Source organism: Cherax quadricarinatus, chromosome 55 (assembly GCF_038502225.1).
Source record: "Cherax quadricarinatus isolate ZL_2023a chromosome 55, ASM3850222v1, whole genome shotgun sequence".
Classification (NCBI taxonomy): domain Eukaryota; kingdom Metazoa; phylum Arthropoda; class Malacostraca; order Decapoda; family Parastacidae; genus Cherax; species Cherax quadricarinatus.
The window spans coordinates 12,253,306-12,271,471 of NC_091346.1; the positions used below are offsets into that span (position 1 = coordinate 12,253,306).

The following is an 18,166-nucleotide window of genomic DNA, read 5'->3' on the forward strand; positions in this document are numbered from 1 at the left end:
TATATAAAGCTGGGAAAGGCAGAGTAGTATAGGTTATAGGTCATGTAAATAATAGGGACATAATAGGGACCTGTGTCAGGGAGTACTGGCGCTGATTCCGGTCGAATAAAATAACAACAATCCCAGTATTTGGCGAGTCATTGCTTGATCATAACCTCCATGAATATTTTATATTATCCCCGGGGTCACACGTTGGGATGTCCCCGGGACCACACGTTGGGATGTCACCAGGACCACACGTCGGGATGTCACCAGGGCTACACGTCGGGATGTCACCAGTCAATAAGTCAAAAAGAAACATTAAAGAAATGGCAAGCAAAATGTGCAGTGCCAGTGCCGGTGACATGAAATTAATGACGGTGCTGAGAAACTACAACCGTCAAACAGAGGTAATTAGAAATGATGTCTAGAAATAATGAAGCCGTAATAAAGTGATTATTAGTGACAATTAGAGAAACTCCAGATAGAATAGAGTGATAATTAATGATGGTGTTGTGAGAAACTGAAAACGTAATGCGGGAAAAATTATTGTTTTCACTGTACCCATAATACAGTGATAATATGTTGAGAAATGATGAATGATTTGTAATCACCAGTGGTATTGTTTTGCTAGTTGTGATCACCAGTGGTATTGTTTTGCTAGTTGTGATCACCAGTGGTATTGTTTTGCTAGTTGTGATCACCAGTGGTATTGTTTTACTAGTTGTGATCACCAGTGGTATTGTTTTGCTAGTTGTGATCACCAGTGGTATTGTTTTGCTAGTTGTGATCACCAGTGGTATTGTTTTGCTAGTTGTGATCACCAGTGGTATTGTTTTGCTAGTTGTGATCACCAGTGGTATTGTTTTGCTAGTTGTGATCACCAGTGGTATTGATTTGCTAGTTGTGATCACCAGTGGTATTGTTTTGCTAGTTGTGATCACCAGTGGTATTGTTTTGCTAGTTGTGATCACCAGTGGTATTGTTTTACTAGTTGTGATCACCAGTGGTATTGTTTTACTAGTTGTGATCACCAGTGGTATTGATTTGCTAGTTGTGATCACCAGTGGTATTGTTTTGCTAGTTGTGATCACCAGTGGTATTGTTTTGCTAGTTGTGATCACCAGTGGTATTGTTTTACTAGTTGTGATCACCAGTGGTATTGTTTTGCTAGTTGTGATCACCAGTGGTATTGTTTTACTAGTTGTGATCACCAGTGGTATTGATTTGCTAGTTGTGATCACCAGTGGTATTGTTTTGCTAGTTGTGATCACCAGTGGTATTGTTTTAATAGTTGTGATCACCAGTGGTATTGTTTTACTAGTTGTGATCACCAGTGGCAATGTTTCGCGAGTTGTGATCACCAGTGGTATTGTTTTACTAGTTGTGATCACCAGTGGTATTGTTTTACTAGTTGTGATCACCAGTGGTATTGTTTTACTAGTTGTGATCACCAGTGGTATTGTTTTACTAGTTGTGATCGCCAGTGGTATTGTTTTACTAGTTGTGATCACCAGTGGCAATGTTTCGCGAGTTGTGATCACCAGTGGTATTGTTTTACTAGTTGTGATCACCAGTGGTACTGTTTTGCGAGTTGTGGTCACCAGTGGCATTGTTTTGCTAGTTATCACAGTGGTATTGCTTTGCGAGTTGTGATCACCAGTGGTATTGCTTTGCGAGTTGTGATCACCAGTGGTATTGTTTTGCGAGTTATCACCAGTGGTAATGCTTTGCGAGTTGTGATCACCAGTGGTATTGTTTTGCGAGTTGTGATCACAAGTGGTATTGTTTTGCGAGTTATCACCAGTGGTAATGCTTTGCGAGTTGTGATCACCAGTGGTATTGTTTTGCGAGTTGTGATCACAAGTGGTATTGTTTTGCGAGTTATCACCAGTGGTAATGCTTTGCGAGTTGTGATCACCAGTGGTATTGTTTTGCGAGTTGTGATCACAAGTGGTATTGTTTTGCGAGTTATCACCAGTGGTATTGCTTTGCGAGTTGTGATCACCAGTGGTATTGTTTTGCGAGTTATCACCAGTGGTAATGCTTTGCGAGTTGTGATCACCAGTGGTATTGTTTTGCAAGTTGTGATCACCAATGGTATTGTTTTTGCGAGTTGTGATCACCAGTGGTATTGCTTTGCGAGTTGTGATCACCAGTGGTATTGTTTTGCAAGTTGTGATCACCAGTGGTATTGTTTTGCAAGTTGTGATCACCAGTGGTATTGTTTTGCGAGTTGTGATCACCAGTGGTATTGTTTTGCGAGTTGTGATCACCAGTGGTATTGTTTTGCGAGTTATCACCAGTGGTAATTCTTTGCGAGTTGTGATCACCAGTGGTATTGTTTTGCAAGTTGTGATCACCAGTGGTATTGTTTTGCAAGTTGTGATCACCAGTGGTATTGTTTTGCGAGTTATCACCAGTGGTATTGTTTTGCGAGTTGTGATCACCAGTGGTATTGTTTTGCAAGTTGTGATCACCAGTGGTATTGTTTTGCAAGTTGTGATCACCAGTGGTATTGCTTTGCGAGTTGTGATCACCAGTGGTATTGTTTTGCGAGTTGTGATCACCAGTGGTATTGTTTTGCGAGTTATCACCAATGGTATTGTTTTGCGAGTTGTGATCACCAGTGGTATTGTTTTGCGAGTTGTGATCACCAGTGGTATTGTTTTGCGAGTTATCACCAATGGTATTGTTTTGCGAGTTGTGATCACCAGTGGTATTGTTTTGCGAGTTGTGATCACCAGTGGTATTGTTTTGCGAGTTGTGCTCACCAGTGGTATTGTTTTGCTAGTTATCACCAGTGGTATTGCTTTGCGAGTTGTGATCATCAGTGGTATTATTTTGCGAGTTATCACCAGTGGTATTGCTGTGCGACTTGTGATCACCAGTGGTATTGATTTGCGAGTTGTGATCACCAGTGGTATTGTTTTGCTAGTTATCACCAGTGGTATTGCTTTGCGAGTTGTGATCATCAGTGGTATTATTTTGCGAGTTATCACCAGTGGTATTGCTGTGCGACTTGTGATCACCAGTGGTATTGCTTTGTGAGTTGTGGACACCAAGGTAATTGTTTTGCTAGTTATCACCAGTGATATTGCTTTGCGAGTTGTGATCATCAGTGGTATTATTTTGCGAGTTATCACCAGTGGTATTGCTTTGCGACTTGTGATCACCAGGGGTATTGCTTTGTGAGTTGTGATCACCAGTGGTATTGTTTTGCGAGTTGTGGACACCAGGGTAATTGTTTTGCTAGTTATCACCAGTGATATTGCTTTGCGAGTTGTGATCATCAGTGGTATTATTTTGCGAGTTATCACCAGTGGTATTGCTTTGCGACTTGTGATCACCAGTGGTATTGTTTTGCGAGTTGTGATAACCAGTTGTATTATTTTGCTAGTTATCCCCAGTGGTAATGTTTTGCGAGTTGTGATCACCAGTGGTTCTGTTTTGCTAGTTATCCCCAGTGGTAATGTTTTGCGAGTTGTGATCACCAGTGGTATTGTTTTGCGAGTTGTGATCACCAGTGGTATTGTTTTGCGAGTTGTGATCACCAGTGGCATTGTTTTGCTAGTTATCCCCAGTGGTAATGTTTTGCGAGTTGTGATCACCAGTGGTTCTGTTTTGCTAGTTATCCCCAGTGGTATTGTTTTGCGAGTTGTGATCATCAGTGGTATTGTTTTGCTAGTTATCCCCAGTGGTAATGTTTTGCGAGTTGTGATCACCAGTGGTATTGTTTTGCGAGTTGTGATCACCAGTGGTATTGTTTTGCGAGTTGTGATCACCAGTGGCATTGTTTTCCGAGTTGTGATCACCAGTGGTATTGTTTTACTAGTTGTGATCACCAGTGGCAATGTTTCGCGAGTTGTGATCACCAGTGGTATTGTTTTACTAGTTGTGATCACCAGTGGTATTGTTTTACTAGTTGTGATCACCAGTGGTATTGTTTTACTAGTTGTGATCACCAGTGGTATTGTTTTACTAGTTGTGATCACCAGTGGTATTGTTTTACTAGTTGCGATCACCAGTGGTATTGTTTTACTAGTTGTGATCACCAGTGGTATTGTTTTACTAGTTGTGATCACCAGTGGTATTGTTTTACTAGTTGTGATCACCAGTGGTATTGTTTTACTAGTTGTGATCACCAGTGGCAATGTTTCGCGAGTTGTGATCACCAGTGGTATTGTTTTACTAGTTGTGATCACCAGTGGTACTGTTTTGCGAGTTGTGGTCACCAGTGGCATTGTTTTGCTAGTTATCACAGTGGTATTGCTTTGCGAGTTGTGATCACCAGTGGTATTGCTTTGCGAGTTGTGATCACCAGTGGTATTGTTTTGCGAGTTATCACCAGTGGTAATGCTTTGCGAGTTGTGATCACCAGTGGTATTGTTTTGCGAGTTGTGATCACCAGTGGTATTGTTTTGCGAGTTATCACCAGTGGTAATGCTTTGCGAGTTGTGATCACCAGTGGTATTGTTTTGCAAGCTGTGATCACCAATGGTATTGTTTTTGCGAGTTGTGATCACCAGTGGTATTGCTTTGCGAGTTGTGATCACCAGTGGTATTGTTTTGCAAGTTGTGATCACCAGTGGTATTGTTTTGCAAGTTGTGATCACCAGTGGTATTGTTTTGCGAGTTGTGATCACCAGTGGTATTGTTTTGCGAGTTGTGATCACCAGTGGTATTGTTTTGCGAGTTATCACCAGTGGTAATTCTTTGCGAGTTGTGATCACCAGTGGTATTGTTTTGCAAGTTGTGATCACCAGTGGTATTGTTTTGCAAGTTGTGATCACCAGTGGTATTGTTTTGCGAGTTATCACCAGTGGTATTGCTTTGCGAGTTGTGATCACCAGTGGTATTGTTTTGCGAGTTGTGATCACCAGTGGTATTGTTTTGCGAGTTATCACCAATGGTATTGTTTTGCGAGTTGTGATCACCAGTGGTATTGTTTTGCGAGTTGTGATCACCAGTGGTATTGTTTTGCGAGTTGTGATCACCACTGGTATTGTTTTGCTAGTTATCACCAGTGGTATTGCTTTGCGAGTTGTGATCATCAGTGGTATTATTTTGCGAGTTATCACCAGTGGTATTGCTGTGCGACTTGTGATCACCAGTGGTATTGATTTGCGAGTTGTGATCATCAGTGGTATTATTTTGCGAGTTATCACCAGTGGTATTGCTGTGCGACTTGTGATCACCAGTGGTATTGATTTGCGAGTTGTGATCACCAGTGGTATTGTTTTGCTAGTTATCACCAGTGGTATTGCTTTGCGAGTTGTGATCATCAGTGGTATTATTTTGCGAGTTATCACCAGTGGTATTGCTTTGTGAGTTGTGATCACCAGTGGTATTGTTTTGCGAGTTGTGCACACCAGGGTAATTGTTTTGCTAGTTATCACCAGTGATATTGCTTTGCGAGTTGTGATCATCAGTGGTATTATTTTGCGAGTTATCACCAGTGGTATTGTTTTGCGAGTTGTGATCACCAGTGGTATTGTTTTGCGAGTTGTGATAACCAGTTGTATTATTTTGCTAGTTATCCCCAGTGGTAATGTTTTGCGAGTTGTGATCACCAGTGGTTCTGTTTTGCTAGTTATCCCCAGTGGTAATGTTTTGCGAGTTGTGATCACCAGTGGTATTGTTTTGCGAGTTGTGATCACCAGTGGTATTGTTTTGCGAGTTGTGATCACCAGTGGCATTGTTTTGCTAGTTATCCCCAGTGGTAATGTTTTGCGAGTTGTGATCACCAGTGGTTCTGTTTTGCTAGTTATCCCCAGTGGTATTGTTTTGCGAGTTGTGATCATCAGAGGTATTGTTTTGCTAGTTATCCCCAGTGGTAATGTTTTGCGAGTTATCACCAGTGGTATTGCTGTGCGACTTGTGATCACCAGTGGTATTGCTTTGTGAGTTGTGGACACCAAGGTAATTGTTTTGCTAGTTATCACCAGTGATATTGCTTTGCGAGTTGTGATCATCAGTGGTATTATTTTGCGAGTTATCACCAGTGGTATTGCTTTGCGACTTGTGATCACCAGTGGTATTGCTTTGTGAGTTGTGATCACCAGTGGTATTGTTTTGCGAGTTGTGGACACCAGGGTAATTGTTTTGCTAGTTATCACCAGTGATATTGCTTTGCGAGTTGTGATCATCAGTGGTATTATTTTGCGAGTTATCACCAGTGGTATTGCTTTGCGACTTGTGATCACCAGTGGTATTGTTTTGCGAGTTGTGATAACCAGTTGTATTATTTTGCTAGTTATCCCCAGTGGTAATGTTTTGCGAGTTGTGATCACCAGTGGTTCTGTTTTGCTAGTTATCCCCAGTGGTAATGTTTTGCGAGTTGTGATCACCAGTGGTATTGTTTTGCGAGTTGTGATCACCAGTGGTATTGTTTTGCGAGTTGTGATCACCAGTGGCATTGTTTTGCTAGTTACCCCCAGTGGTAATGTTTTGCGAGTTGTGATCACCAGTGGTTCTGTTTTGCTAGTTATCCCCAGTGGTATTGTTTTGCGAGTTGTGATCATCAGTGGTATTGTTTTGCTAGTTATCCCCAGTGGTAATGTTTTGCGAGTTGTGATGACCAGTGGTATTGTTTTGCGAGTTGTGATCACCAGTGGTATTGTTTTGCGAGTTGTGATCACCAGTGGCATTGTTTTCCGAGTTGTGATCACCAGTGGTATTGTTTTACTAGTTGTGATCACCAGTGGCAATGTTTCGCGAGTTGTGATCACCAGTGGTATTGTTTTACTAGTTGTGATCACCAGTGGTATTGTTTTACTAGTTGTGATCACCAGTGGTATTGTTTTACTAGTTGTGATCACCAGTGGTATTGTTTTACTAGTTGTGATCACCAGTGGTATTGTTTTACTAGTTGCGATCACCAGTGGTATTGTTTTACTAGTTGTGATCACCAGTGGTATTGTTTTACTAGTTGTGATCACCAGTGGTATTGTTTTACTAGTTGTGATCACCAGTGGTATTTTTTACTAGTTGTGATCACCAGTGGCAATGTTTCGCGAGTTGTGATCACCAGTGGTATTGTTTTACTAGTTGTGATCACCAGTGGTACTGTTTTGCGAGTTGTGGTCACCAGTGGCATTGTTTTGCTAGTTATCACAGTGGTATTGCTTTGCGAGTTGTGATCACCAGTGGTATTGCTTTGCGAGTTGTGATCACCAGTGGTATTGTTTTGCGAGTTATCACCAGTGGTAATGCTTTGCGAGTTGTGATCACCAGTGGTATTGTTTTGCGAGTTGTGATCACCAGTGGTATTGTTTTGCGAGTTATCACCAGTGGTAATGCTTTGCGAGTTGTGATCACCAGTGGTATTGTTTTGCAAGCTGTGATCACCAATGGTATTGTTTTTGCGAGTTGTGATCACCAGTGGTATTGCTTTGCGAGTTGTGATCACCAGTGGTATTGTTTTGCAAGTTGTGATCACCAGTGGTATTGTTTTGCAAGTTGTGATCTCCAGTGGTATTGTTTTGCGAGTTGTGATAACCAGTGGTATTGTTTTGCGAGTTGTGATCACCAATGGTATTGTTTTGCGAGTTATCACCAGTGGTAATTCTTTGCGAGTTGTGATCACCAGTGGTATTGTTTTGCAAGTTGTGATCACCAGTGGTATTGTTTTGCAAGTTGTGATCACCAGTGGTATTGTTTTGCGAGTTATCACCAGTGGTATTGCTTTGCGAGTTGTGATCACCAGTGGTATTGTTTTGCGAGTTGTGATCACCAGTGGTATTGTTTTGCGAGTTATCACCAATGGTATTGTTTTGCGAGTTGTGATCACCAGTGGTATTGTTTTGCGAGTTGTGATCACCAGTGGTATTGTTTTGCGAGTTGTGATCACCAGTGGTATTGTTTTGCTAGTTATCACCAGTGGTATTGCTTTGCGAGTTGTGATCATCAGTTGTATTATTTTGCGAGTTATCACCAGTGGTATTGCTGTGCGACTTGTGATCACCAGTGGTATTGATTTGCGAGTTGTGATCATCAGTGGTATTATTTTGCGAGTTATCACCAGTGGTATTGCTGTGCGACTTGTGATCACCAGTGGTATTGATTTGCGAGTTGTGATCACCAGTGGTATTGTTTTGCTAGTTATCACCAGTGGTATTGCTTTGCGAGTTGTGATCATCAGTGGTATTATTTTGCGAGTTATCACCAGTGGTATTGCTTTGTGAGTTGTGATCACCAGTGGTATTGTTTTGCGAGTTGTGCACACCAGGGTAATTGTTTTGCTAGTTATCACCAGTGATATTGCTTTGCGAGTTGTGATCATCAGTGGTATTATTTTGCGAGTTATCACCAGTGGTATTGTTTTGCGAGTTGTGATCACCAGTGGTATTGTTTTGCGAGTTGTGATAACCAGTTGTATTATTTTGCTAGTTATCCCCAGTGGTAATGTTTTGCGAGTTGTGATCACCAGTGGTTCTGTTTTGCTAGTTATCCACAGTGGTAATGTTTTGCGAGTTGCGATCACCAGTGGTATTGTTTTGCGAGTTGTGATCACCAGTGGTATTGTTTTGCGAGTTGTGATCACCAGTGGCATTGTTTTGCTAGTTATCCCCAGTGGTAATGTTTTGCGAGTTGTGATCACCAGTGGTTCTGTTTTGCTAGTTATCCCCAGTGGTATTGTTTTGCGAGTTGTGATCATCAGAGGTATTGTTTTGCTAGTTATCCCCAGTGGTAATGTTTTTCGAGTTGTGATCACCAGTGGTTCTGTTTTGCTAGTTATCCCCAGTGGTAATGTTTTGCGAGTTGTGATCACCAGTGGTATTGTTTTGCGAGTTGTGATCACCAGTGGTATTGTTTTGCGAGTTGTGATCACCAGTGGCATTGTTTTCCGAGTTGTGATCACCAGTGGTAATGTTTTGCGAGTTGTGATCACCAGTGGTTCTGTTTTGCTAGTTATCCCCAGTGGTAATGTTTTGCGAGTTATCACCAGTGGTAATGCTTTGCGAGTTGTGATCACCAGTGGTATTGTTTTGCGAGTTGTGATCACCAGTGGTATTGTTTTGCGAGTTATCACCAGTGGTAATGCTTTGCGAGTTGTGATCACCAGTGGTATTGTTTTGCAAGTTGTGATCACCAATGGTATTGTTTTTGCGAGTTGTGATCACCAGTGGTATTGCTTTGCGAGTTGTGATCACCAGTGGTATTGTTTTGCAAGTTGTGATCACCAGTGGTATTGTTTTGCAAGTTGTGATCACCAGTGGTATTGTTTTGCGAGTTGTGATCACCAGTGGTATTGTTTTGCAAGTTGTGATCACCAGTGGTATTGTTTTGCAAGTTGTGATCACCAGTGGTATTGTTTTGCGAGTTGTGATCACCAGTGGTATTGTTTTGCGAGTTGTGATCACCAGTGGTACTGTTTTGCGAGTTATCACCAGTGGTAATTCTTTGCGAGTTGTGATCACCAGTGGTATTGTTTTGCAAGTTGTGATCACCAGTGGTATTGTTTTGCAAGTTGTGATCACCAGTGGTATTGTTTTGCGAGTTATCACCAGTGGTATTGCTTTGCGAGTTGTGATCACCAGTGGTATTGTTTTGCGAGTTGTGATCACCAGTGGTATTGTTTTGCGAGTTATCACCAATGGTATTGTTTTGCGAGTTGTGATCACCAGTGGTATTGTTTTGCGAGTTGTGATCACCAGTGGTATTGTTTTGCGAGTTGTGATCACCAGTGGTATTGTTTTGCTAGTTATCACCTGTGGTATTGCTTTGCGAGTTGTGATCATCAGTGGTATTATTTTGCGAGTTATCACCAGTGGTATTGCTGTGCGACTTGTGATCACCAGTGGTATTGATTTGCGAGTTGTGATCACCAGTGGTATTGTTTTGCTAGTTATCACCAGTGGTATTGCTTTGCGAGTTGTGATCATCAGTGGTATTATTTTGCGAGTTATCACCAGTGGTATTGCTGTGCGACTTGTGATCACCAGTGGTATTGATTTGCGAGTTGTGATCACCAGTGGTATTGTTTTGCTAGTTATCACCAGTGGTATTGCTTTGCGAGTTGTGATCATCAGTGGTATTATTTTGCGAGTTATCACCAGTGGTATTGCTGTGCGACTTGTGATCACCAGTGGTATTGATTTGCGAGTTGTGATCACCAGTGGTATTGTTTTGCTAGTTATCACCAGTGGTATTGCTTTGCGAGTTGTGATCATCAGTGGTATTATTTTGCGAGTTATCACCAGTGGTATTGCTGTGCGACTTGTGATCACCAGTGGTATTGCTTTGTGAGTTGTGGACACCAAGGTAATTGTTTTGCTAGTTATCACCAGTGATATTGCTTTGCGAGTTGTGATCATCAGTGGTATTATTTTGCGAGTTATCACCAGTGGTATTGCTTTGCGACTTGTGATCGCCAGTGGTATTGCTTTGTGAGTTGTGATCACCAGTGGTATTGTTTTGCGAGTTGTGGACACCAGGGTAATTGTTTTGCTAGTTATCACCAGTGATATTGCTTTGCGAGTTGTGATCATCAGTGGTATTATTTTGCGAGTTATCACCAGTGGTATTGCTTTGCGACTTGTGATCACCAGTGGTATTGTTTTGCGAGTTGTGATAACCAGTTGTATTATTTTGCTAGTTATCCCCAGTGGTAATGTTTTACGAGTTGTGATCACCAGTGGTTCTGTTTTGCTAGTTATCCCCAGTGGTAATGTTTTGCGAGTTGTGATCACCAGTGGTTCTGTTTTGCTAGTTATCCCCAGTGGTATTGTTTTGCGAGTTGTGATCATCAGTGGTATTGTTTTGCTAGTTATCCCCAGTGGTAATGTTTTGCGAGTTGTGATCACCAGTGGTTCTGTTTTGCTAGTTATCCCCAGTGGTAATGTTTTGCGAGTTGTGATCACCAGTGGTATTGTTTTGCGAGTTGTGATCACCAGTGGTATTGTTTTGCGAGTTGTGATCACCAGTGGCATTGTTTTCCGAGTTGTGATCACCAGTGGTATTGTTTTGCTAGTTGTGATCACCAGTGGCAATGTTTCGCGAGTTGTGATCACCAGTGGTACTGTTTTGCGAGTTGTGGTCACCAGTGGTATTGTTTTGCTAGTTATCACCAGTGGTATTCCTTTGCGAGTTGTGATCATCAGTGGTATTGTTTTGCTAGTTATCACCAGTGGTATTGCTTTGCGACTTGTGATCGCCAGTGGTATTGTTTTGCGAGTTCTGATCACCAGTGGTATTGTTTTGCTAGTTGTGATCACCAGTGGTATTGTTTTGCGAATTGTTATGACCAGTGGTATTGTTTTGAGAGTTGTGATCTCCAGTGGTATTGTTTTGCAAGTTATCACCAGTGGTATTGTTTTGCGAGTTGTGATCTCCAGTGGTATTGTTTTGCAAGTTATCACCAGTGGTATTGTTTTGCGAGTTGTGATCATCAGTGGTATTGTTTTGCGAGTTGTGATCACCAGTGGTATTGTTTTGCTAGTTATCACCAGTGGTATTGTTTTGCGAGCTGTGATCACCAGTGGTATTGTTTTGCTAGTTATCACCAGTGATATTGTTTTGCTAGTTGTGATCACCAGTGGTATTGTTTTGCTAGTTATCACCAGTGGTATTGTTTTGCGAGTTGTTATCACCAGTGGTATTGTTTTGCTAGTTATCACCAGTGGTATTGTTTTGCGAGCTGTGATCACCAGTGGTATTGTTTTGCTAGTTGTGATCACCATTGGTATTGTTTTGGTAGTTATCACAAGTGGTATTGTCTTGCGAGTTGTGATCATCAGTGGTATTGTTTTGCGAGTTATCACCAGTGGTATGCTTTGCGACTTGGGATAACCAGTGGAATTGTTTTGGGAGTTGTGATCACCAGTGATATTGTTTTGCGAGTTGTGATCACCAGTGGTATTGCTTTGTGAGTTGTGATCACCAGTGGTATTGTTTTGCGAGTTGTGATCACCAGTGGTATTGTTTTGCGAGTTGTGATCACCAGTGATATTATTTTGCGAGTTGTGATCACCAGTGGAATTGTTTTGGGAGTTGTGATCACCAGTGATATTATTTTGCGAGTTGTGATCACCAGTGGTATTGCTTTGCGAGTTGTGATCACCAGTGATATTATTTTGCGAGTTGTGATCACCAGTGGAATTGTTTTGCGAGTTGTGATCACCAGTGATATTATTTTGCGAGTTGTGATCACCAGTGGAATTGTTTTGGGAGTTGTGATCACCAGTGATATTATTTTGCGAGTTGTGATCACCAGTGGTATTGCTTTGCGAGTTGTGATCACCAGTGATATTATTTTGCGAGTTGTGATCTCCAGTGGTATTGTTTTGCTAGTTATCACCAGTGGTATTGTTTTGCGAATTGTTATCACCAGTGGTATTGTTTTGCTAGTTATCACCAGTGGTATTGTTTTGCGAGCTGTGATCACCAGTGGTATTGTTTTGCTAGTTGTGATCACCAGTGGCAGTATCGCGAGTTGTGATCAACAGTGGTACTGTTTTGGTAGTTATCACCAGTGGTATTGCTTTGCGAGTTGTGGTCACCATTGGTATTGTTTTGGTAGTTATCACAAGTGGTATTGTCTTGCGAGTTGTGATCATCAGTGGTATTGTTTTGCGAGTTATCACCAGTGGTATGCTTTGCGACTTGGGATAACCAGTGGAATTGTTTTGGGAGTTGTGATCACCAGTGATATTGTTTTGCGAGTTGTGATCACCAGTGGTATTGCTTTGTGAGTTGTGATCACCAGTGGTATTGTTTTGCGAGTTGTGATCACCAGTGGTATTGTTTTGCGAGTTGTGATCACCAGTGATATTATTTTGCGAGTTGTGATCACTAGTGGAATTGTTTTGGGAGTTGTGATCACCAGTGATATTATTTTGCGAGTTGTGATCACCAGTGGTATTGCTTTGCGAGTTGTGATCACCAGTGATATTATTTTGCGAGTTGTGATCACCAGTGGAATTGTTTTGCGAGTTGTGATCACCAGTGATATTATTTTGCGAGTTGTGATCACCAGTGGAATTGTTTTGGGAGTTGTGATCACCAGTGATATTATTTTGCGAGTTGTGATCACCAGTGGTATTGCTTTGCGAGTTGTGATCACCAGTGATATTATTTTGCGAGTTGTGATCTCCAGTGGTATTGTTTTGCTAGTTATCACCAGTGGTATTGTTTTGCGAATTGTTATCACCAGTGGTATTGTTTTGAGAGTTGTGATCTCCAGTGGTATTGTTTTGCTAGTTATCACCAGTGGTATTGTTTTGCGAATTGTTATCACCAGTGGTATTGTTTTGAGAGTTGTGATCTCCAGTGGTATTGTTTTGCTAGTTATCACCAGTGGTTTTGTTTTGCGAGTTGTGATCACCAGTGGTTTTGTTTTGCGAGTTGTGATCACTTTAAACAATGTACTATGTTCTCTCTGTTGCCGCAATAAAATTATAAGGATTACTTTAAACAATTCCAACTCCAAGGCTGAGGGACTGATTACCTCATCTTTTGTATATTGTTCAACTGACTTCAAATTATGTCCTTGAATTTGTATTGATAAAACCTCTGGACTGTGAAACGTCTACAATAAAGATACCCAGATGTTGCACATGTCTTAATGTCATCAAGCCCGTACTGGAATATGCAGCACTAGTATCGAACCCTCACGTGGTAAAGCAAGTAATGAAAATGGAGAAAGTGCAGTGATTTGCAACGAGACTTGTCCCTGAGCTATGACAGAAGCATCGGGAAGGGGGGTGGGGTGGCACTCTATGTCCGAGATCGCTTGAACTGTTGTATAAAAACGGGTAGTAAGTCTGAAGTAACACATACAGAGTCTGGATAGAATTTTCAGAGGGACATGAAAAATTTATTTTAGGTGTGATATATCGTCCCCCAAACTTAGATAGGAACCAAGGGAGACTACTATGGGAGGAAATTGTTAAGGCCACAAGGCACGATAACGTAGTAATTCTAGGAGACTTTAACTTTAGTCATGTTGATTGGAATTTCTTGACTGGGAATTTAAAATCAAGCTACTTTTTAGAAGTAGTTCAGGATTGTTTTTTGAAGCAGTTTGTGACAGAGCCTACAAGGGGAAATAACCTGCTTGACTTAGTTTTGGCAAACAAGGAAACCCTTGTTAATAATTTAGAAGTTTCAGAGGAACTCGGCACAAGCGATCACAAATCAGTTACCTTTAGCATTGAATGGAAGTATGATAGTAGCGATAATTCAGTACTGGTCCCAGATTTTCGCTTAGCAGATTACAGTGGGCTTAGAGAACACTTATCATCTGTGGACTGGGGTAACGAAGAGAGCTATCAGTATGACAGCTTTCTTAACACAATACATGCTGCCCAAAGAACATTTATCCCATATAAGGAAATTAAATCGAATAGAAATGACCCCAAATGGATGAATAATAGGCTCAGATATATTTTAGGACAGAAAAAAGGAATTTATAGGCGCATCAAAGGAGGTGAGGGTCATCTTATGAATCAGAATATTGACATTAAGAGGGTCATTAAAAAGGGGATAAGAAAAGCTAAACGGGACTATGAAATTAAAGTTGCTAGGGATTCGAAAACTAACCCAAAAAGTTTTTTCCAGGTTTATAGAACAAAAGTTAGAGATAAGATAGGTCCCCTTAAAAATAACTCTGGGCATCTCACTGACAAGGAGAATGAAATGTGCTCTATTCTTAATAATTATTTTCTCTCGGTTTTCACTCAGGAAGACACTGATAATATCCCAGTAATTAATATTTTATAGTTGGCCTGATGATGATAAATTATGCAATATCACAGTCACTAGCGAATTGGTTATCAAACAGATAGACCGGCTAAAGCAAAATAAATCCCCGGGCCATGATGAACTTTTTTCAAGGATTCTTGAAGAGTGTAAAATGGAACTTTGTGAACCATTGACTAATATTTTTAATATTTCTCTTCAAACAGGTGTAGTGTCTGATATGTGGAAGATGGCTAATGTAATTCCTATTTTTAAAGCAGGGAACAAGTCGTTACCATCAAATTACCGCCCAATAAGCCTGACCTCAATTGTAAGCAAATTACTAGAGTCAATTATAACTGATAATATAAGAAGCCATCTCGATAAGCACAGCTTGATTAATGATACTCAGCATGGATTCACGAGGGGTCGTTCCTGCCTAACTAATTTATTAACCTTCTTCAGTAAAGCTTTTGAGGCCGTTGATCATGGTAAAGAATTCGATACTGTTTATTTAGGTTTTAGTACCGCACCAGAGACTGTTAAAAAAAAGTGGCAGCTCATGGCATTGGGGGAAAAGTGCTGTCATGGATCGAGTCATGGCTCACTAATAGGAAGCAGAGAGTATGCTTAAATGGGGTTAAATCCGAGTGGGGATCTGTAACAAGTGGCGTACCACAGGGATCAATCTTAGGCCCGTTGTTGTTTATATATCAATGACCTTGATGAGGGTATTACTAGTGATATGAGCAAATTCGCCGATGACACAAAGATAGGTAGGATGATTGATTCAAACGTGGATGTTAGGGAACTTCAGGAGGATTTAGACAAACTCTATACTTGGTCAGAAAAGTGGCAGATGCAGTTCAATGTAGATAAATACAAGGTTCTGAAGCTCGGGAGTGTCCATAACCCTAGCACTTATAAGCTAAATAATGTAGAACTTAGCCATACAGATTGCGAAAAGGACTTGGGGGTTATGGAAAGCAGCAACCTTAAACCAAGACAGCAATGCCTAAGCGTACGTAATAAGGCAAATAGATTACTGGGATTTATATCAAGAAGTGTAAGCAACAGAAGTCCAGAGGTCATACTGCAGCTTTATACATCATTAGTAAGGCCTCACCTAGATTATGTAGCTCAGTTCTGGTCTCCATATTACAGAATGGACATAAATTCGTTAGAAAACATTCAGAGTAGAATGACTAAATTAATACATAGCATTAGAAATCTTCCTTATGAAGAAAGATTGAAGACTCTTAAAATTACATTCACTTGTTAGACGAAGAATGAGGGGAGACATGATAGAAGTGTATAAGTGGAAGATGGGTATTAATAAAGGGGATATTAATAAGGTCTTGAGGATATCTCTCCAAGAGAGAACCCGCAGTAATGGATTTAAATTAGACAAGTTTAGATTTAGAAAGGACATAGGAAAGTATTGGTTTGGAAATAGGGTATTTGATGAGTGGAACAGTCTACCTATTTGGGTTATTGAGGCTAGGACTTTGGGTAGTTTCAAATTTAGGTTGGATAAATATATGAGTGAGAGGGGTAGGATTTGAGTGGGAATTGCAAATGAGTGGATAGTTACCAGAACTTATTTCTAGGGTAGCATTGAAAATTGGGTTGGGCAAATGTTTTGTTAGTGGGATGGATTGAAAAGGACCTACCTAGTATGGGCCAACAGGCCTGCTGCAGTGTTCCTCCTTTCGTATGTTCTTATGTTCTTATGTATGCTCTAGGTTCTATATGAACGAAGGACTGCTGGTGTGAATCATGGGTAAAGCCAACTATAACAAGACAGAAAAAAGGGCAGAAGGGAAAAGGATCCTTCGCTGAAGTACTCTTAAGTAACCAGAATGTGAAGGAGATGAAATGGAGAGCTGCAGTGAATCTGAAGGATAAATACATCTACCTTGGGTGGGAAAGGATATTATTATCCATGGCCGTCGGGAGACTCCTGGGAAGACAATTGGTGAGAAATGGGCAGTGGACGAAAGAGAAATTTGTATTATCATTAAACAGATAAGTAGTGAGGATGAGGCGGACAAGATGGCAAATTTTCAAAGGACTGGAAAGTATAAAAGGCACAAAATGCGACTGGCCAAACCGACACTTGCATCAGAAACGGCAGGAGATCAGATCTATAGACGAAATCCATTGTTGAGGAGAAAGAACAGATATTATCATGTGAACCGCAAATGAGACAGAACATCACATGAGGGAAATATTGAGGTAAAGAATAAGAGACAGACGAAGCTAGGAGGAAGAACCACTTAGCTCAGCGACAGGGAAACACCATACTCATTCCCACCATGTGGAAGCCCTGCCTCATGGGGAACATTAAGCTCAGATCCAAGCAATCCTTTAAACCCTAAGTCCCATTCACACCCAAAACAATAACTCAAACCAGCATCAGTCCCCCAATATCACCACCTACATCCCCATTCCTAACTATCCATCTGTGTAGTATCCTGTCTTAGAACCACACCATATCTTTACCCAAACCCTCTTTCCATCTCTTCTTCACCTGTCCCTTACATCCTTCCTCACAACAATGGTCTCACTCCCTTCCAGTGCAAGATCCATCCCACAATGAGTCTTTACCATTATCTCAACCTGAAACCCCCTAATGCTCACCCTTCTTCCCCTGACAAATGGGAAAGACCCAGGAAAGCATGAACCCGAAAATTAGAAAACAAAAACTGAAAGTGATATGCAAATGCAGACTGGGTAACAAATAAAAGAGATCAATGGTGAGAATGGATAATAAAAGCATCCCAATAACAGAGACCAATCTCCCAGAGGTGATAACAGATGTAATCTTCCCAGAAGGATAAGAAATACTGGAAAAGGTTAGAGGAACCAGATAAGTTGAAGGAGTAGTGTTACTAAACAGGAACCAGTGTAGCTCTGAGATGAATGGATTAAATGAAAGCGATTAATTAACTATACATAATGTGGACACTCAGAACTGGGGGATACAAGGTATTGATATACAAGTAGTCAAGAGGCCAATATGAGGACATCACTGAGGTGGTGGACACAATAATGGAGGTGGCTAGAAGAACCCACACGGGCAATGCAAAGCTACTGATCATGGCAAAGTCTTCAAGCCACAGAGAGCACCAAAAACATGTAGATGTTTGAGGTGGCAATGGAAAACTTCACAAGTAAGCATGTCGGGGACACAACTAGAGAGAGAGGAAGCGAAGAATCGGTGTAGCTGGTCTTTTTGTTCATACTAAATGAATCTTATTTAGGTGACGACGTAGGTGTTAGGTTTAAACAAGTTGTAGAATATAACAAGAAGAGAAATACAGTGTGTGAAGGAAGGGACAAATCCAACTTCTTAAGAGGAGACTATGCAGATATGAAGAAATTCCTAAGTAGAGTTCCGTTGGAAAGAATAGATAGTGAAAGAAATTATGAAATATATTACTGGAAAGTGCAGGAGAGAGTGGAGAAATTCATATCCAGAAGCTAAAGCAGAGAAATGAAT

General features: G+C 41.0%; 1 protein-coding gene across 6 annotated transcripts in view; it reads right to left on the reverse strand.

Moving 5' to 3' along the window:
- LOC128698449 (carbohydrate sulfotransferase 11-like) overlaps positions 1-18,166 on the reverse strand; it is a 174,503-nt gene that overhangs the window by 773 nt on the left and 155,564 nt on the right. The gene's annotated exons all lie outside the window — the stretch shown is intronic.